At 38.2% G+C, this 21,929-nt stretch overlaps 1 pseudogene across 1 annotated transcript in view; it reads left to right on the forward strand.

Annotated features, from left to right (window-relative positions):
• Window positions 1-1,032: 1,032 nt before the first annotated feature.
• LOC110200603 (cytochrome P450 2C23-like) overlaps window positions 1,033-21,929 on the forward strand; it is a 30,082-nt pseudogene continuing 9,185 nt past the window's right edge. Inside the window, exons 1-5 of the transcript XR_013485169.1 lie at window positions 1,033-1,257; window positions 9,446-9,608; window positions 9,927-10,076; window positions 10,437-10,597; window positions 20,278-20,454. The product of XR_013485169.1 is annotated as a cytochrome P450 2C23-like (transcript). The remainder of the gene's footprint in view (window positions 1,258-9,445; window positions 9,609-9,926; window positions 10,077-10,436; window positions 10,598-20,277; window positions 20,455-21,929) is intronic.

Below are 21,929 nucleotides of genomic sequence, written 5' to 3' on the forward strand. Positions count from 1 at the left end.
TGCATATTAGATTATCTTTGAAATTTTAAAAATCTGTGGGTAAGTCCAAACATGGAGCAAGGCATACATTCTAATGAGATGCTTACAGCCTTGCCCCTGACATGAAAGCAATGGTTGGTATGATCAGAGAAATGTGTCCCTTATCAATCCAAGGGGAAAGACCAGAAAGAATAAAACTGTATATAGCCACAGTCTCATCCTGAGATTTCTGGTTGTTTTCCAAGCTAGAATTGGGCAGGTAATCCATAGAGGTCTGTGAGAGAGATGGGTTCATGCTGTGCTTGAGGTATCATTAGTAGTTGAATGCATATGCCAAGGATGGTCAGAGGGTGAGTATCATCAAGGATTGATACTAGAAAAAGCACTATCCTGAAACATCAGGGTCAGGAAGACTAAAGCTCAGAAGACTTTCAAGGATGTAAAAATGTCTGGGACATCAAAAGTCCAAGCAAGAAGAAGAAGAAAGGGATAGGTAGTGGGGATGGCCCCTAAGGGTAGTGGGTCAGTAAGAAGGCAGACCATACCGATGCTTATTTGCTGCCATCTTCTCACTCAAGAAGAATGTTCTTCAAGGTGGAAAAAAACATGCATGGTTAGGAAATCAATTAAGCCCAATTTAGCTTAGCTGATAAGAAGATAGCACCTAAAGTCTTTAATGCAAAGTCAAGTCTACAGGATGTGACAATCTGATATCTATCACCACCTCCTCTCAGGCTGAATTTGGATACTTGCTCTCTCCTTAGCTCAACAGACACCCATAGGCCAACAGAAATTTGACTATTGACAGTCTGTGACCACAATAAGATGAGCTGGACAAAATCTTTCCCTTCACTTTCCCTATGCAGTTTAGGAACAGGTTAGAGGAGTTAAGGACAAATTCCAAAGCAACAAATCTGTAGACATTTCCTTTCATGGTTGCTAAACTAAGCAAAGTTAATGGACAACTAATCCTGTTTGCCTACAAGGACTATCTGTTTATTTGCTGGGCTTACCCACCCCTTGTTTTCTACCAATGATTATAAAAGCCTGCCATCAGAGCTGGTGCCTCTGAGAGCTGTAGGACTGTCACTCAGGGCAATGGATCCTTGGGGACTCACCACGACTGCCCTCCTGGCTTGTGTTCTTTTGCTGATTTTTTTGTCTCTATGGAGCCAAGGATTCAAAAGGGGGAAACTCCCACCAGGTCCCACTCCTCTTCCCTTTATTGGCAACATCCTGCAATTAGATTTGAAGAACATCACTGCATCATTCTCACAGGTAAAGGGACTGGATTTGGGGTTTGGATCCTAGATGCTTGAGTTATAGGGGGAGGCACGAAGGCTTCAAATGAATAAGTGAATCAGAACTCATAGTAATTTAGAGTCCTAGGTCATGGATCGTGTGAGTCAAGGGCCTTGTGAGCAATATTTCCATAAGCAATGATATCAGCCATACATTGACTGTTTTGTCAAAACTTTGATAGCAGAAGACATTCAACAACAGGACCAAATCTTTACTTTTTGTAATGCATCATACTAGGTTCTGGGGATTCAAAGACCAAAAAAATCATTCAATTAATGAGAACTTCTTTTGTACCTACTATGTACCAGGCACTGTGCCAGATACATTAGAGAAACGTATGATGAATACAAGTGTCTCCTTGGAAAGAAATAGTAACTGTCCTCCAGGAGTTTATGTTCTACTAGAGAGATACAACAAATTCGTAGATAAGTAAGTAGAAAAATAAATAGAGGACAGAGAAAGCATTAGTAATTGGAGGACCTAAAAAAGTTTGAAGTAGGAGAGAACACCTGAGCTGGACATTGAAAAGAGTAACAGATTGTGATTGGAAGAGATGGAGGTAATGAATTCCAGCATGCGAGACAGTCTGGGCAAAAGCAGAGTAGGGAGAAATATAGCTAGTAAGATGGTTTGACAAGAATTTAAAGTTTGGATGAGGGGGTAATACAGAATAAATGTGGACAATTAGGTTGGAGACAGCTGTGGAAGCAGTAGGGAGTCCCTGCCGACTTTTGAGTAGAGAAATGATGTGGACAGAATTGTGCCACAGGAATATTTAGTTGTTACTTGTGGATTATTCATTGCAAAGGAGAAATACTACAAGCAGGTTATTGAACTTGAAGGCCATTGAAAGAATGGATAAAAGTATCGTTTATGGGGTGGAGCCAACATGGTGGAGTAAAAGCAGTGACTTGCTTGGGCTCTCCCCTAAACCTCTCCAAATACCTGCAAAAAACATAGTTCTAGACAAATTCCAAAGCAACAGAACCCACAAAAAGAAAGAGTGAAACAAATTTCCAGCCCAAAACAGGCTGGATAGTTGATCAGAAAGGTATATTGCACAAAACGTGTAGAGGAGCAGAGTTCATTGTGAGCGCGCAGGCAAGCCAGTCCTCAGAGAACTTGGAGCAGGCCTCAGAGAAATCAATCATGGGCAGCTGTGGTGGTTTCCAGACTTCTCAACCCATGAAAGCAAAGACAACTTTAGGAAAAGTCTGTGTCTGAATGGAGAGAAAGAAGGCAGTCCCAGCCCCAGTGCCAGAGGGTGGCCCCAGGTGGCAGCTGCTTCCAGAGCATCTGGATCATAGACTTAGGGGGAATTGAGTGGCTGATCAGAGCGGGATTACAGGGATCTCTTTGCTGGTGCAGGTTTTTCTTGCTTTGCCCATGTTTGGATCTGGGTCACATTTCTGGGGCAAGGAGGAGCACTGGTGTGGTGGATCTTGCAGTGGTGGTACACAGGACAGTGCTTGTGGTCAGTCATAGACCATAGCACAGTCCAGAAAAAGAGTTAACACCTCACCCCTAATCATACCACCCTGGAAGAACTGAAAATTTACAGTCCCCAGAAGTGTCTCTGAAAACAGCTGCACAAAACTCCCAAAGCTTGGGACAGTACATTCTCCACACTGGAAGCAGACCCCTACCTTAACAAACAGTTTGTAACTCAGGTAATTGACTGAGAACATGAACAAGCAGCACAAAAAGAGTCAGACCATAGGATCTTACTTTACTGATAAAGAAGATCAAAACATACAACCAGAAGAAGACAACAGAATCAAAGCTCCTACATCCAAAGCCTCCAAGAAAAATATGAATTGGTCCCAGGCCATGGAAGAGCTCAAACAGGATTCTGAGAAGCAAGTGAGAAAAGTAGAGGAAAAACTGAGAGTGTTGTAAGAAAATCATGAAAAACAAGTCAACAGCTTGCTAAAGGAGACTCAAAATAATACTGAAGAAAATAACACCTTAAAAAGTAACCTAGGCTCAGATTCTTAAAATCTAGCCAATAGCTTACTAATGTTTAGACTCCTTAAGAGTCTACCCAATAAGATGGATGTTCTAATAAATCTTGTCTTTGGCCAAAAGAAGGCTTGGGTCAACTTCTTTCAGGCAGGACCTGAACCCTTAAACCACATCGTCTTGGTGGCCCTTATGGGGAAACCGCCAAACCCCAAGTTCTAATCCAGCCAAAACTAGAAGGAGAAGAGAGTTTCACCTGTTATCCCTCACCTTTGACTTCACCCTTCCCTACCTGGAAAAAGAAGGAGGGGAGAAAGGCAGCAGCTATAGCTAGGCCCCCTGGCAATGGCCTTGGGCTCTAGGGCAACCATTGCCTGGAAGCATCACCCAAGTTTAGCACATCCTGCGCAAGGTAGTAAAGCTAGCCTCCAAACTTAGATTATAAGCCAGTTACCTACAGTTGGTAGCAGACAGTGGGGACCAGCCAATGTCCTCCTGTCATTCCTTGGGCGCAGCCTGAGCTCTGTTCCAGTCAATTTCTTTGGTACCTCCTCAAGGCAGGGACAGCTCTACACTCCTTACCAGCAGGAAGCAGTTTCAGAAGCTAACACCATTGCCCCTTACCCCAAAAGAATTTGGGTCTCATTTGTTTGAGGGGGGAATGATGAGGATGGGATATAGACCCCAAAAAAGAAAACCCCTGTACTTTCCCACATGGCCAAATCTCTGGCATTAGCCTGAGGCTGTAATCTCATCAACTGGCCTTTCATTGTGGCTACACCCAATCTCCCAATTCTGTTACCTTTAACCTAGCCTAGCCCTCCCTAAGGCTGCTGGCCATTTCCCACACTTTATCCTAGCTAGGCTCATTGTCTAGGTCCCAAGAGTCCTGTTCACCCCACTTACTGGCCACTCCCATTCAGGTCCACTCCTAGATCCCTCTCACAGTTTTACTGTATATAAGGTCCATCTTTTCTCCATTAAGGTGCTCAGATTCTTAAAATCTAGCCAATAGCTTACTAATGTTCAGATTCCTTAAGAGTGTGCCAATATGATGGATGTTCTAATAAACCCTGTCTTTGGCCAAAAAAAAAAATAGCATAACCCAAATGGCAAAAGCGGTCCAAAAAGCCAATGAAGATAAGAATACCTTAAAAGGCAAAATTGTCCAAATGGAAAAGGAAGCCCAAAAGCTTACTGAAGAAAATACTTCCTTAAAAATTGGAATGGAGCAATTGGAAGCTACTGACTTTATGAGAAATCAAGACTTTGTAAAACTAATTCAGAAGAATGAAAAAATAGAAAACAATCTGCAATATATCATTGGAAAAACAACTGACCTGGAAAATAGATCCAGGAGAGAGAAATTAAAAATTATTGGAGTATCTGAAAGCCATGATCAGAAAAAGAGCTTAGACATCATCTTTCAAGAAATTATGAAGGAAAACTGCCCTGATATTTTAGAACCAGAGGGCAAAATAGAAATTGAAAGAGTCCACCAATCACTTCCTGAAAGAGATCCCCAAAGGAAAACTCCTAGGAATATTGTAGCCAAATTCCAGAGTTTCCTGGTCAAGGAGAAAATATTACAAGCTACCAGAAAGAAACAATTCGAGTATTGTGGAAACAATCAGAATAACACAAGATTTACCAGCTTCCACATTAAGGGAATGCCTTGAGGAGGTCCCAAAGAAATTGACTGGAACAGAGCACAGGCTGCATCCAAGGAACAACAGGAGCACATTGGCTGGTCCCCACTGTTTGCTACCAGGCTTGGAATAGAATGTTCCAGAGGGCAAAGGAGATAGGATTACAACCAAGAATCACCTATCCAGCAAAAACTGAGTGTAATCCTTCAGAAGGAAAAATGGATATTCAATGAAATAGAGGACTTTCAAGTATTCTTGATGAAAAGACCAGAGCTGAATAGAAAATTTGACTTTCAGATACAAAACTCAAAAGAAACATGAAGAGGTAAACAGGAAAGAGAAATCCTAAGAGACTTAAGGCTGAACTGTTTACATTCTGCATGAAAAGATGATATTTATAACTCATGAGTCCTTTGTCAGTGTTAGAGTAGTGGGAGGAAAAAAAATATATATGTATATGTATATTAACAGATAGATTCATAGATACATAGACAGAGGGCACAGGGTGAGTTGAAGATGAAGGGGTGATATCTGGAGAATAAAATTAAGGGGTGAGGGAGGGTTATGCAAAGAGAAGGAGAAAGGGAGAGGTAAATTATCTCACATAAAACAGATAAGAAAAGGCTTGGACAGTGGAGGGGAAGTGGGGGAAAGTGAGAGGGAATGAGTGAATCTTATTCTCCTTGAATTTGGCCTAAGGAGGGAACAACATACACACTCTACTGGGAATGGAAATCTATCTTACCCTACAGGAAAATTGGGGGGAAGGGGATAAGAAAGCAGGAGGATGATAGAGGGAGGGCAGATTTGGGGAGAGGGTAATCAGAAGCAAACACTTCTAAGGAGGGACAAGGTTAAAAGAAAGAATAGAATAAATGGGGGGAGGGTGGGATAGGATTAAGGGAAATATACTTTGTTTTTCACAACATGACTACTATGGAAGTGTTTTGCATAACTACACATGTATAACCTATATTGAATTGCTTGCCTTCTCAATTAGGGTAGGTGGGGAGGGAGAAAGGGAGAAAATTTGGAACCCAAAGTTTTAAAAACAAATGTAAAAAAAAATTGTTTCCACATGCAACTGGGTAATAAGATATATGGGCAATGGGATGTAGAAAACTATCTTGCCCACAGGAAAATTGAGTGGGAAGGGGATAAGAGAAGTGGGGGCAGATTAGGAGAAGGGGTATTCAGAATGCATGCCATTTTGGGGTGGGGAGAGGGATGAGATGGGGAGAAGATTTGGAACTCAAAATCTTGTAGAAGTGGATGTTGAAAAGTAATAATGAATTAAGTAAAAAAAAGGAATAGCAAGTTGTAAAATAAAATATCATGTATTAAGTACCTACTATGTGTTAAGTAGTGTAGAGATAACAGAGTAGGAGATGCCAGCTGCATGTCAGTCAGAAAGAACTTCTGCTCCTTAGGGCAAATTAACAAAACAGATGGTAATGTGGCACATTTAATGTTAATTCCAATAATAAACATCATATCTTTCCTCATACTGACCCATTGGAAAGTGCCTAGAAGTTTGGTAGTGGCACTTTTCCAGTCTTCAGTAGCTGTGGCTTCAGCACCTACAGAAGAAGTCGCCAGAGTTTTGCTTCCAGGGCTGATGATGGGGGAGGCTGGGATGAAAGAAGGAACAGTGGTCTGCAGGGCTGGGCTGCCGCTCCCAGGAATCTTGGGCTTACTTGCCTGCTAGGGCCAGTTGTTTAGTAATTGGTGGTGATGGTGACAAGGAAGGTGGGTCCCTTCTCCACAGAGATTGCTCCTCATTAAAAGTATGACTGTTTGGCCTGGGTTGGAAGCAGAGCCAATGGTCTAGGGGAAGGCATCATTTAAATAAAATGGTCAATCACAAAGGCTCTTGAGTAGTAGTTCTGGGTTATCACCATCCGTTTCCAAGGGAACTTGGTAGTGGTTTGACTTCTCTGCCACATTCCATCTTCTCTTTTCCTCAGAGTGACTTGCTTTGTTAGCTAGTTTGGGTGCCTGTTTCACTAGCCTATTTGAATAGTCTAAGCAAGAGTGGATGAGGGTCTTAAATGGGTCAGTGAACAAGTGAGGAGACAAGACAATAAATGTTGGAGACATGAAGATAGAATGTACCAGACTTGAAAACAATCAACTAGATATGTATAGTAAGTAAGAAAGAAAAGTCAAATATAACGATCACCCTACCTTACCCATTCTTCTGGGTCTTTTCTGCAGGGTCAACCAGTCCAACTTTTTTCAGGGCTAGATGTTACTTTAGTTTTTTCTAAATAACATGATTTTGTTTTTAAAAAAGCATAGTTATCCCCTACACTTAATTCCAGATTCAGTATCACATAATTATGTGGGAGACCCATTCTTTCTATCTCCCTCTACAACCATAAAAATTTTCTCCAATGTGATATTTTAGACTTCTGGACTAACCTTTTGACCATAGGTCATAGAAAGCTCTTTATTGATTTTAGACCTGTGAACAAACAAATTCTACCCACTCTGGCCTCCCCAAAATTTATCCCTCGGTGTGAGAGGGGTATCAAGAATGTTTAAGTTATTGCTTCAGCACCCATGCTTCTACCTTCCTCTCAGATATAGATAATCTTGACTTGAAAGCAAACTTACAAAAGCTACACTAACCAGCTGTAACACAGAGTTATTCCCCTATTTATTTGGTTGGCTTCTTTATTATGGGATCTTAGAGTCAAGTTAAGATTCTTTCCTACCTGAAAGTCCTGTAGCCATAAACCCCCCAAATTTGGGGTGCTGTGATTGTTTTCCCTGACCTTACAGCCTTCATGCTACATGATATCTATCATCTTCCTATCTCTCTTTTTAACTCAAGCCTTCAGACTGTCCCTCCAAATTTTTGTTTTTAATATATTTTTGCTCCCAAATCACCCATAGAATGGTAATGTCTGATATACCAATGGCGTCATTATACAAAAGTAGTGAGTTGTACCCACATATATCTTTACATATGTGCTTCATTGCAATGGTACAATTATTTTGTGCTCATTCTCCTCATAGAACTCAGAGGGCTTCATCAATTATCCCTTTGGGGACCCAAACTTTTAGAATGGATACAGACTGGGGAAGTAATCCAATATGGGAATGAATTTGCAAAGTACGCATATAAAAATATGTTGAAAATAAATGTCAACTAATATTTGGAGGGGAAGGCACTAGCAGTCAGAGGATGGATCAAGAAAGTCCTTGCATAGAAAGTGGCATTTGAGCTAAGCTTTTGAAAATTAGGAATTCTAGGACTCAGAGGCAAGAAAGAAGTGAATCGTGGGCATGGGGACTACAAAATCAAGGTAATGGCAAATAGTGTTGTATGAGAAACAGCAAGAAGGCAAATTCATCTGAACCAAGGAATAAATGAAGAGGAGTTATGGCACTGGAAAGGTTCTAGCCTGGTTGTGAAGGACTTTAAATGCCAAAGAAGTTTACATTTGATCACAGAGGTAATAGGAACCACTGAGGTTTGTTGATTAGGAGAGTAAAATGGTCAGACCTGAGCTTATATAGCAGTATCTTAGCCAGAAAAAAGGAAGTTTGGAAGAGGGTGGCTTTGCAGGGTAATATTAATGAAATCTTTTCAGTACAGGATTCGTATGGATATTCAAAAATGATAATAAGCCGAGATATATGGATCTGGGAGTTATCTCCATAAGAATTATAAGGTTACCAAGAATGAGAGTGTAGAAAGAGAAGAGAAGATGTTCCAGCACAGAACCACGGGAAAAAGTCATGGATTTGTGGTTCAATATGGACTATGACCTAGTAAAGGAGGTTGATAAGGAGAATCAGACAGTAAAAGGGAAAAAGAGAGACAGAAAGAGACATAGAAAAACTGAGAGAGAGAGAGACAGAGACATTGAGACAGAGACTGAGAGATGGAAAGATAGAGAGATTAAAGAAACCCAGAGGGAAGAGAGTATATGGGAGAAGAAGGTAGTCAACAGAGTCAAATGCTATAAAGAGGTCTATAAAAATGTGGATGGAGATAAAGCTATCAGATTTGGCTATTAAGAGACCATTAGTAACTTTGGAGAGATCAGATGAAGTTGAGTGTTGATGATTGAATAAATGCAGCAAATATCTCAGCAATGAAAGGAAAGGCAACGAGAGTAGATAGTTTTTCTTAGGAGATGGCAAACCCCTCTGCATCCTATGTGGCTTTACTCCACGTCTTATAATGAATCTTCCATGGCTTATCTACCCAACATTGACCCCAGGACCCTTTTACAATCTCTTTACAGTAGACAGGTACCAATGGAGTATATAGGGAAACTCTGCCTGAGAGAAATACTGTGCTGTATAGTGACAGGGATTCCCAAGGATCAAACTAAAAGGAATGAGAATACTATTTTGCTGTCCCACAGCTTATGACTTTGTATACCCAAAATTCATTAACATATGATCCCATGAATCCATATGTACACATATGTACACATGGACACATCAGGTTATGAGGTAGTTGTGGGGGTAAATTCCAACTTTCTAAAGTTTCACATTGAACCCCTTTCTATTTCTTGGCATTGAATTCACAGCTTGCTGAAAAATATGGCCCAATTTATACCCTTTATTTTGGAACTCAGCGTGTTGTGGTGCTACATGGATATAACATTATGAAGAAAGCTCTAATTGATCAAGGAGATGCATTTGTAGACAGAGGAATTATTCCAATATTTGAAGATGTACTAAAAGGACGAGGTAAGTTTAGTATATTCAAAAAAGTCATGGAGAAGCAAAAAGGCATGGCAGAATGCATCCAGTAAAAGGTACCCTCACCATCACCACAGAGCATAGATACTGGTTTCACTTTTATTGTCCTAGTCTCAGTACCTAGGCTGAAGCTTCATGAGGTAGATACTTAATACCTACCATACTGCGTTGTATTTTGGTTGGAAATAAAAAAATTAAATTTGATCAATTAACTAAGCCAAAAACCCAGTGACCACCATACAGACTGTGCCCTCAAGCACTTCCAGAGTTAGAATGACCAATGTCCTGTTCTTCTCCTTTGTCCAGGAATTATTTTCAGTCATGGAGAGACGTGGAAGCAACTCCGCAGATTTTCCCTCATGACCTTAAGGAACTTTGGGATGGGGAAGAGAAGTATTGAAGAGAGAGTTCAAGAAGAAGCCCAATGCCTGGTGGAGGAGCTCAGGAAAACAAAGGGTTGGTTTTCAGTTCTTTCCTCCCGGGCATGTGGTCTCCAACTGCTCACTCATCCCCACTCTTAAATACTACTTGCTTTGGGAATCATTCTAAAAGTCTCTGCCTTGGTACACTGACCAGGTAATTATTCTGCTTGGGCAGAAAACTCCTTTCTCTTTTCTCATACTCAGGTATTATAAGTTTATCTAGTTTCCTCATGAAGGGTAAAGTAAATTGTCCAGGAGAATAACATTCACTAGCCTTAGAGGAATTAAACAACATGTCCATGTATGGACAAAAGAGATGTGCAGTTCCTACATGATTGGAAACATTTCAATTAAAGCTGTTTTTTCCTCCTTTGGCAACTTTTCTCTTCACTAGGTCAGCCCACTGATCCCACCATCATCCTTGGCTGTGCCCCATGCAATGTGATCTGCTCTATCTTCTTCCGTGATCGATTCAAGTACAATGATGTGAAATTTTTAAATCTCTTGAACTTATTAAATGAAAACTTTCGTCTAGTTAACACACCATGGATACAGGTAAGGCCAGAGCCACCTTCTTATTCTGTGGTTGTTTACTGAGTTTCAGCAACAGGATTGATGTACCACAGGCTTTTATGTCTTAGCAAGGTCCCCAACACACATGACCATACAATACATATTCACATATCATGCCCTCAAAGATAATAACATCATGAAATATATTTGGTTTTCTAATAAGTTCCATGTGGATATTTTGTTCTTTGTCATACAAATATCTAAGTTATATGGGGAAAGGTCTGATTGGGGCCTGCAATATCCAAGTAGGATATCGTTCATAGATGTGGCCAAGCAAAATAGTTATCAACAAAGAACCTCCCCAGGCCATACTACAGAGATTAGGGAGGACAGGTGGCCAAAGCTAAGTGAACAAGTCATTTAGGCCAATAGTTTACACTGATTCTGGGAGGGCTATGGCCTAACCCCTACAATGAATGGATATGGAGGATCAAAGCCTTAATTCACTGAAGGCAGAACTAAAGATCCTCATCCAGCCAAAAACAAGCTTTCTTTTCTATTATCCATGTTCTATTCCACTTACCATCTTGGATACATACTCGAGCTAAACCCTTCTCTAGCAGAATGTAAGAGTTTTGAGAATGAGGACTGCTTCACTGTTGTCTGTATCATGGTACCATAGCAGAGGACTTGGTTCATAGTGATTGCTGAATAAGTGTCTAATGGATTTTATTACCTTAATGTGAACTGAATACAATTTATTGGATGTCTTAATGTCTCTTTGTTGTCTTTTTTTAATGTTGGCTTTCCCAAGGTTAGTAGATTTCCCTTAATTAAATATGAGCTTCTATTGAACGAGGAAATAATATTCTGATTTCTGGTCCCCTCAGTGAATAGCACAGCATTAGATGAAGTAGTTTTGAGACATTTGCCAGTTTTTGCTTAGAACTGAGAAGACTTATAAAACTCTTGGGATTTGTTCAGGACAGCTCACTTCTCCTAAGAGTCCAGGTGGTCTATTGCTCTGACTGCTGCTTTGATTGAGAGATCACAAAATCATACAATTTAGGGGAAGAAAAGAATTTAATAAGTAAAGGGCTAGACCTGGAGTGAGAAAGAATAAATCTGAAATCTCTCTCAGACACTTGATATTTCTATGACTCTTGGAAAATCACTTCTCTCATCCTTAGTTTCCTTGTCTGTAAAATGGGGATAATAAAAGCACCTACTTAACAAAGTTGTTGTGAGCCTCAAATGAGCTAACATATATAAACCACCTTGGGGACTTATAGAAATGGTAGCTGTTGTTGTTATTAATATTACTGCAGAAGGCAGAAACTAAGGTACAAAGAAGTGACATGATTTACTGTAGTCACTAGGTATGTCACAAGTCATGCATGCTGACCTGACTTTTCTGACTCCAAATCCAAAGGCCTTTCACTTAAGCATTCTTTGTTGAAGAACAGACAACCTCATCTTCACAAAACAGCCATGAACAAATTTAGCAAGAAACATTAATCGTTAATATTTTTAATTTCTTTGGCTGATATTGTGAAATTCAGCACCATGGTCAGCCCAAGCCTCCTTACTCTTGGCAAGGAGAGTGAGTGGTGATAAATTCGTGAAATGATGGCTTTAGTTTCCATCTTCAATTTTATAGGAGCCAGAGATTATCCTAATCTTCACTCACCATGCTTATCATTTTTATCAATGCTACATGGAGGCTGGAAATACCTTAGTTTGGGGCTACAGAGATAAACAAGATAGGCTTCCCCAAGAGGTAGAAAACAGTATCCTGTTTATCTGACATTCTAGACCCTCCAAATCTGGCAACATCTTAAACCATCGGCTTGATTCATGTACTACTCCATTTCATGTATTTTGTGACTGAGCCATGCTGGACCATTCTCTGTTCCACATCAAACCCTGTGCATCCTTGACATTGTGGCTTCAGTTTCCTATCCCGTATTCCTTGACTGTCCTTCAGGTCCCCTTTTTACCTGCTGAGTTTCTATCCACTCATTAAAGTCAAACTTGAATCCCACCTATTTCATGAAGCCTATTGCGTTCCCTGCAATCAGCAGTCATCTTATGCTTCAGGACCTCCCATGAGATTTTATATGCATTCTACTGATGCACCAATCATGTCTTATTTATTTAAGAGTCACTGATGTGTATTTATCTTATTCCCCTTCTGGAATATGAATTCTATGTGAGCAGGGATTATATCTTTAAGAGTCCTTTGTCTCTCTGAACACCTAATATTTTGCTCTACATTGATTAGGTACTTTGTAAGTATTCATTGAATTGACCTAAGTGGATTAGTAATTGATTAGCACAAACTCATTTACTTGAACTCACAGTGAGAAAGCTCATTTTACAGTATCTTCTGACAGGCTGGCCCTCAAACACATACAAAATACTAAGGGCATATTCTAGCTTCTCTTGGAAGCCTTTCCACAGTGGTAAGAGCTTTCAGATCATCTGAGACACCAGGATTACCTCTTTATTAGGACTAGGCACAATAGGAAGGATTTAGTAGAAGAAACAGTAATTACTACTTAACTCAAAACTGGTCGTTAAGTTAGTAACTTTAACAAAGTCATCAATATTTCTATATGTTACCAACAAAAGTGAACAGGAAGTGATACAAATAGACATTCCATTAACAAACTATAGAACATATAAAATATTTGAGAATCAACTAACATGAGCAAGGGAACTGTTTAAAAGAAAAACAGTTACAAAGCTCCCTTTATGGAAGTGAAGACTGACCTAAATAATTAAAGGAATCTCATTAGCTCATAGGTAGGTTGAACTTATATAATAAGAATGTCAATACTACTTTAATTCTTTTATTTATGTAATGCTATATACATCCAAGGATTATTTGATAGTGCTAGAAAAAATGGTATTAAAATTCATCTGGAAAACAAAATGTGAAGAATCTGAAGGGAAATCAACGCAAAATGGGAGAAGGGAGCCTAGTAGTACCAGATCCCAAAATGATTTATTACTAATTTAGAAACAGAGAGGTAGGTCAGTAAAATAGATGAAGTATGCTGCAATTAGATACAAACTACTCTGATAACCTGTTGTTTGATATACAAAAAACCAGCTAGTGGAGCAGGAACTCATTATTTACTAAAAAAAAATGCTGGAAAAATTTGGAAATATTCTGAAAAAAAAAAAAGAAAAGCTAAGACTAAAACTTCACAATGTATTCAAAGATTAACTTTAAATTTGTACATGCCAGGTATGGAAGGTCACGTTACATACAACGTAGAAATATGAGCAAGAGAATGCCTTTCAGATCTGTAAATACAGAATGTAAATAGGGAAGGAAAATTGATTTAGAGACTCACAGAAGATAAAAGATGCAATTTTAAAAATTAATTTATTTTGATTTCTCAACCATCACTTCCATAAATTTTTGAGTTTTAAATTTTTCTCCCCCTCTAAACCCACCATCCTCCTCTAGGTGGCTTGCACTCTGATATAGGCTGTAGATATACATACCTATTAAACATATTTTCACATTAGGGATGTTGTAAGTAAGAATTAGAATCAATAGGAGGAACCACCAGAAAGAGGAAACAAAACACAACAGAAGGGAAAAAAGTAGCAAATAGTATGCTTTGGTCTGCATTCAACCTCCACAGTTCTTTAGTTGGATATGGATAGCATTTTCCATCACGAGGCCTTTGGAGATATTTTAGATCCTTGCATTACTGAGAAGGGTTACGTCTACCAATATTAGTCATCACACAACTTGGCTGTTACTGTGTACAATATTCTCGTGGTTCTGCCCGCTTCACTCACCATCAAATCTTTGCAGGTTTTTCTGAACTCTGCCTGTTCATCATTTCTTATAGCACAATAGTATTCCATTGCATTCATATACCACAGCTTATTCAGCCATTCCCCAATTGATGGGCATCCTCTCAGTTTCCAATTCTTTGCCACCACAAAAAGAGCTGCTGTAAATATTTTTTACATGTGGGTCCTTTTCCCATTTGTATGATCTCTCTGGGACATAGCCCTAGAAGTGGTATTGCTGGGTCAAAGAATATGCACATTTTTATAACCCTTTGGGCATGGTTCCAAATTGCTCTCTGAAATGTTTGGATCAGTTCACAACTCCACTAACAATGCATTAGTGTTCCTATTTTCCCACATCTCCAACATTTATCATTTTCTTGTTTTATCATGTTATCCAATCTGATAGGTGTGATGTGGTGCCTCAGAGTTGTTTTGATTTGCATTTTTCTAATCAACAGTGATTTAGAACATTTTTTCATGTGACTATAGATGGCTTTAATTTCTTCATCTGAGAACTGCCTCTTCATATCCTTTGACCATTTCTCTATTGGAGAATGACTTGTATTATAAATTTGGCTTAAGTGTCTATATGTTTTAGAAACGAGGACCTTATCAGACACACTGGTCATAAAATTTTTTCCAGATTTTCTACTTTCCTTCTAATCTTGGTGGCATTGGCTTTGTTTGTGCAAAAACTTTTCAATTTAATATAATCAAAGTTATCCACTTTGCTTTTCATAATGTTCTCTATCTTCTGTTTGGTCATGAATTCTTCTGTTCTCCATAAATCTGATAGGTAAACTATTCCTTGTTCTCCCAGTTTGCTTACAGTATCAGCCTTTCTATCTAAATCATGGACCCATTTTGACTTTATTTTGGTATAAGGTGTGAGATTTCGATCTATGCCTAGTTTCTGCCACATTCTTTTCCAGTTATCACAGCAGTTTTTTTTGTTTGTTAAAGAGTGAATTCTCATCGCAGAAGCTGGGGTCTTTGGGTTTATCAAATGATAGATTGCTATAGGGATATATACATATACTCTGTATCTTGCATATTTAACCTATTCCACTGATCCACCACTCTGTTTCTTAGCCAGTAACAAGCAGTTTTGATGATTTCTGCTTTATAATACAATTGAAGATCTGGAATGGCTAGACCACCTTCCCCTGCACTTACTTTCATTGGTTCCCTTGATATTCTGGACTTTGTGTTCTTCTAAATAATTCTTGTTATTATTTTTTAAGTGTATAAAATAATTTTTGGTAGTTTGATTGGTATAGCACTGAATAAATAAATTATCTTAGGTAGAATTATATTTTTATTATATTACCTCGGCCTACCCATGAGCAACTGGTGTTTTTCCAATTATTTAGATATGTCTATTTGTGTGGAAAATGTTTTGTAATTGTATTCATATAGTTCTGGGGTTTATTTCAGCAGGTAGACTCCTAAATATTTGATAACATCTATAGTAAATTTAAATGAAATTTTTCTTTTTATCTCATGCTGTTGGGCTTTGTTGGTAATATATTGAAATGTCGATGATTTATGTGGGTTTATTTTATAGCCTACAAATTTGCTTGAGTTGTTTATTATTTGAAGCAGGTTTTTACTTGATTCTCTAAGTATATCTTCATATCATCTGCAAAAAGTGATAGCTTTGTTTCTTCTTTGACTATTCTAATACCTTCATTTTTTTTTCTTCTTTTATTGCTAAAGATAATTTTTTATAATGGACATCCTGGTTTCACCCTCAATCTTATAGGAAATGCCTGTAGCTTGTCCCCATTGTGTATGATGCTTAATGAAGGTTTTAGATAGATGCTATTTATTATTTTAAGGGAGACTCTATTCATTCCTATGCTCTCTAGTGTCTTTAAAAGGAATGAGTATTGTATTTTCTCAAAAGCTTTTTCTGTGTCTATTGAGACGATCATGTGGTTTCTGTTAGTTTTGTTGTTGATGTGATCAATTATGCTGATAGTTTTCCTAAATCTGAATCAGTCCTGCATTCCTGGTATAAATCCCATCTGGTCATAGTGTATTATTCTTGTGATAAGTTGTTGTAATCTATTTGCTAATATTTTATTTAAAATTTTTGCATCTACATTCATTAGTGAAATTGGTCTATAATTTTCTTTCTCTGTTTTGACTCTTCCCACTTTGGGTATCAGCACCATATTTGTATCATAAAAAGAATTTGGTAAGATTCCTTCTTCACCTATTTTCCCAAATAGTCTATATGGTATTGGAATTAATTTTTATGTTTGATAGAATTAACATGTAAATCCATCTAGCCCTGAGGATTTTTTCCTAGGGAGTTCATCAATGGCTTGTTCAATTTCTGTTTCTGAAATGAGGTTATTTAAGTATTTTACTTCCTCTTCTGTTAATCTAGGCAATTTATATTTTGTAAATATTTATCCATTTCACTAAGACTGTTAAATTGATTACCATATAGTTGGTCAAAATAGTTCCTAATTATTTTTTTAATTGCCTCTTCCTTGGTGGTAGATTCACCCATTTCATTTTTGATTCTATTAATTTTGTTTTTTCTTTTTTTAAATTAAGTTAAACAAAGGTTTATCTATTTTATTGTTTTTTTTCATAAAACCAGCTCTTAGTTTTATTTATTAGTTCAATAGTTTCTTTATTTTCAATTTTCTTAATTTCTCCTTTGGTTTTCAGTATTTCTAATTTGGTGTTTAATTGAGGATTTTTAATTTGTTCTTTTTCTAGTTTCTTTAGCTGTATCCCCAATTCATTGATTTCCTTTCTTTTTCTATTTTATTTATGTAAGCCTTTAGAGATATAAAATTTCACCTAAGAACTGCTTTCACTGCATCCCATAAATTTTGGTATGTTGTCTCTTTCTTGTCATTCTCTTGAAAGAAGTTATTGATTGTTTCTATGATTTGTTGTTTGACCCAATCATTTTTTAGGATTAGATTATTTAGTTTCCAATTATTTTTTTAGTCTATCTTTCCATGGCCCTTTATTACATATAATTTCTATTACATCATGATCTGAGAATGATGCATTTAACATTTCTACCTTTCTGCATTGAATTGTGAGGTTTTTATGCCCTACTACATTGTCAATTTTTATGTATGGCCAAGAAAAAAGTGTATTCCCTTCTTTCCCCATTCAATTTTCTCCAGAGGTCTATCATACTTAACTTTTCTAATTTTCTATTCACCTACTTAACTTCTTTTTTGTTTATTTTGTGGTTAGATTTATCTAGTTCAGAGAGGGGAGGTTGAGGTCCCCCACTAGTATAGTTTTGTTGTCGGTTTCTTCCTGTAATTCCCTGAACTTCTCCTCCAAGAATTTGGATGCTATACCATTTGGTGCATGTATGTTTAGTAATGATATTACTATGATTGTCTATGATGCCTTTTCACAGGATGTAGTTTCCTTCCTTATGTCTTTTGATAAGGTCTATTTTTGCTTTTGCTTTGTCTGAGATCAGGATTGCTACCCATGCTTTTTAATTTTTTACTTCATCTGAAGCATAATATATTCTGCTCCAGCCTTTTTCTTTTACCCTGTGTGTGTCCCTCTGTTTCAAATGTGTTTCCTGTAAAGAACAAATTGTAGGATTGTGGTTTATAATCCATTGTGCTATCCATTTCCATTTTATGGGAGACATCATCCCATTCATATTCACATTTATGATTACTATCTCTGTCTTTCTATCCATCTCCCCCCACTTATGCTTTTCTTTCTGCTTTTTCTTTTTCCTTCCTTACTAGTGTTTTGCATTTGACCACTGCCTCCCTCAATCCCTCCTCCTTTCTATCAGCCCCCTCCCTTTTCTTTCCCCTTTTCCCTCCTACTACCCATAGGGTAAGTTAGATTTCTATACCTAACTGAGTATGTTATTCCCCCTTGATCCAAATCTGATGAGAGTAAAGTTCAGACAATACTGATCTCCCTCCCCTCTTTCCCTCTGCTGTAATAGTTTTTTGTGCCTTTTCCTGTAATGTAATTTACCTTTGTCTAGGGGTAGGATTGGGTAATATGGCTCCTGGAGATTTCTTGCTCCTTGGGGACTTTCCTTCCTTTCTCTTTCTTTAGCTCCTTTCAGAGGAATGTTGCAGGGTGTTTATCCCCCTAGGACCTCTTGGAGTGCTGCTTTCCTTAGTTTTGCTGAGGCACCGGGAGAGGCAGTTGCTGTAAAATGCTGAGGCACCTGCTGGTTCTCCACGCTAGTTTTCACTGGTTCCCCCAACCTCACTGAGGCACTCGGGGGTCCAGATGTTGATGTTTCCCTGCTCTGCCACCTGGTTTCAAGATCTCCTGGTATGCTCTGTTGGGGCTTTCTGCTAGCTCGCTGAGATGCCTCTTGCTCTGTACTGCTTCCTTTCCCCCAAGGCAAGAGAAGCCTTTCCTGTTAAGGAAGTGTTTTGCATGGCTACACATGTATAACTTATATCGAATTGCTTGCCTTCTCAGTGAGGGTGGGTAGGAAGGGAGGAAGGGAGAAAATTTGGAACCCAAAAATTTAAAAACAAATGTTAAAAATTGTTTTCACATGCAACTGGGAAATAAGATATACAGGCAATGGGGTATAGAAATCTATCCTGCCCTGCAGGAATATAGAAGGGGAAGAGGACAAGAGAAAGAGGGTGATAGAAGGGAGGGCAGGTTAGGGGAAGGGGCATTTAGAATGCATGCCATCTTGGGTGTGGGGGGTGAAATGGGGAGAAAATTTGAAACAATAAATTACAAACAAGTAATAATAATAATAAAGAGAAAAGAGAATTCATAACAGCTCAAGTCTAACAAGAGAAGGAATTTATGAATAAGTGATTGCATTTCATTTATTTTGATCAAGATTGCATCCTTAGTTGATGCATTTCTCATAGTGTTTGGGTAAATAATTTATGTTATTTATAATAAAAGCTGTATTTGAATAAAAAAAAGAAAACCTTGTCCCACTTTACTGCACTTTAAAGATTGTCACAAAAAATGGCCCTTAATGGCTTTCTTATAAAAGTGGACAAGTCTTGATTTTCTCCTTCCAAATGTTTCAAAAAAATGATTTAAACACAGGTAAATGTTGTATGTTGGAAGGACTATGGGAAAACAAACATACTGACAAACCATTGATGTGGCTGTGAATTATCCAGGCTATCTAAAAAGCGATTTGGACCTGTCACTCCCAAATTAGTAAATTATGTATGTCCTTTGAACAAGCAATACCATTATTTGGCCAGTACCCCCAAAAAATCAAAAAACAAGAATATATACAAAATTGAAAGCTATATGCAAAAAAAAAATTGAAACAAGTTTTTTAAAGAGGCTGCAAAACACTGGAAACTAAAGAGCTGCTCATTGAATGGGAGGACATATGAACAAATATGGTATTGAATGTAATTGAATTCTACAGTGTTGTAAGAAATTATGAAAGGGGCAGCTTTACACCTGGGAAGACATATGAATGGAAGCCAAGTAGAGTGAGCAGGACCAATTTGTTCAATAACAGAAACAGTGGAAAGAGAAACACCATGCAAAGCTAAAGTACTCTGATCAATGTAAGCTCCCAACATTATTCCAGAAAAACCATGATGAAGTGTGCTGCCCTCCTTCTGACAGAGAGTGGATGGACTTAAGATGTAGAATATGACACACATTTCTGGCTATTCACAAGGTGGAGCTTTGTTTTGCTGGGCTATGTATACATTTTTCAAGGGTTTTGTTTTTCTTTTGTTCCCAATGTGTAGTGGAGATGAGAGAGAAAACACTTTTTGTTAATTAAAAAAAAATAATTAAACTTGAAAAGAAATGCAATACTTTTTAATAGAACATAATAGTTTAAAAGTAGAGATATGAAGCTGTCTCTTTATGAAAGTAAACTCACATGTGTTCTTTTGGGTTTGTGAGGGGGTCTCTAGCTCTACAACTTTTTACCGGCATTCAGAGTGTACCTCCCTGGAAAGCATAAGAGATTTTCCAGAAATGCGAAGGAACTTAAACATTTCATTTTGGAAAGAGTGAAGGAGCATCAAGAAATAATGGATCCTAACAACCCTCAAGACTACATTGACTGCTACCTCTCCAAAATGCAGCAGGTAGGATGCATGGGGGAACCACCTTACTCATTGATCAAGACTGATATTCTAAGGATTCTTACAGGCCACTCTCTTCAAATAACAGGAAGGGACATTAGAGAGTCTCAAGGTATCCACATTCCCCAAGTATTCCATTGGTTTTCTAGTAAATGGACTTTGGTTTGACCCTCTCCCCTATCTGAACTCTGTAAGTGAAATTGTTGTGATGGGCAGGTGTGTTGTGTGGTCACCTCAAAAGAATTCACAGTCAGATGATCTCCAATCCAAGCAAAGGCATTTACTGAGGATTACACTCTCCAGCAGGCTATGCTACCAGCAACTAGCAAGAAGGACCAGCAACTAGGAAGGCAAAAACAGAGATCTTTATAGAGCAGAAAGTACCACCAAATATCCTGGGTCTGACCCAAATACCTTGGATCCAATTCAAATCATGATCCCCTGGTTACAAAACATAGAGAAAGGCAAAGTAAAAATGTATGCAGCCCATAATCCATATGATAAGGATATTATAAGAACCTTCCCTACATTATAAGTTCACCTAAAGGACAATCTTTGGTATTACTCTGCAGGTGCCTACTTAGGGAATGTCCCTTCTGTGATTTGGTGGCCAACTTTCTGTCTGGGTAATGCATTCAATGGTTAGAATATATTTATCTTGGGCCAGAGGGGTTCCTCACTGTCTAGCAACTGTTGTTGTCACAGTTGTTGCTGACAACATAATTGTTGCTAACGTTGCTACCCCATCAACTCCCCCCTAAAGCAATATGGGACCCAAAATAATTTAGATGGACAAGGGGTGGAAATCCCATTTTCCGGAATTTTTTCAGGGCAACAAGGGGCATAGAGTTTTCCCTGCCTCACTGGGTTACAGGAAGGAGGTTAACTGGAACCAAGCATGGGCCACATCCCAGGGATGATGGGTTGGTATGGGCTGGTATCCATTGTTCACTACCAACTGTAGGTGAATGGCCTGTAGTCTGGAAAACACAAATCTAGCAAACAAATTCAATATGCAAGGCCCAAATATAAAGAGCAAGAAAATAATTAGAATTAATGTCAGAATGGGGGAAAACAAAGAAAGCCATAAGTTACATCCCTTTAAAGAACTGATTGTGCTGAAATTCTTTTTCCCAAACCAAACTGAAGATGTTTTTTTTTTAATTTAAACAATTAACAGAATAAGAGGTAAGTCCCTCAATCAGCTGTACCAATACCCAATTATTCTCATATCATTTTGAAACACTTAAGGATCTTATTTTATCTTTGAACTGTATTTGAAATCCTGTTCCTTAAACAAAAACAAAAGAGTTTCCTGTCTTAAACCTCACAACTGTACAAATTCATAATCTTTGTTTAACAAGCATGTGTATACTTCTCTAATTGTATGCATCATGTGAAAGAAGGAGATACTTCAGGAATTGAATCTTATACGTATAATAAATTTAAACATTAATTTAGCTCTTACTTAGGCCATG

The sequence above is a fragment of the Phascolarctos cinereus genome, unplaced genomic scaffold (assembly GCF_003287225.1).
Source record: "Phascolarctos cinereus isolate Bilbo 61053 unplaced genomic scaffold, phaCin_HiC Scaffold_3;HRSCAF=262, whole genome shotgun sequence".
Taxonomy (NCBI): Eukaryota; Metazoa; Chordata; class Mammalia; order Diprotodontia; family Phascolarctidae; genus Phascolarctos; species Phascolarctos cinereus.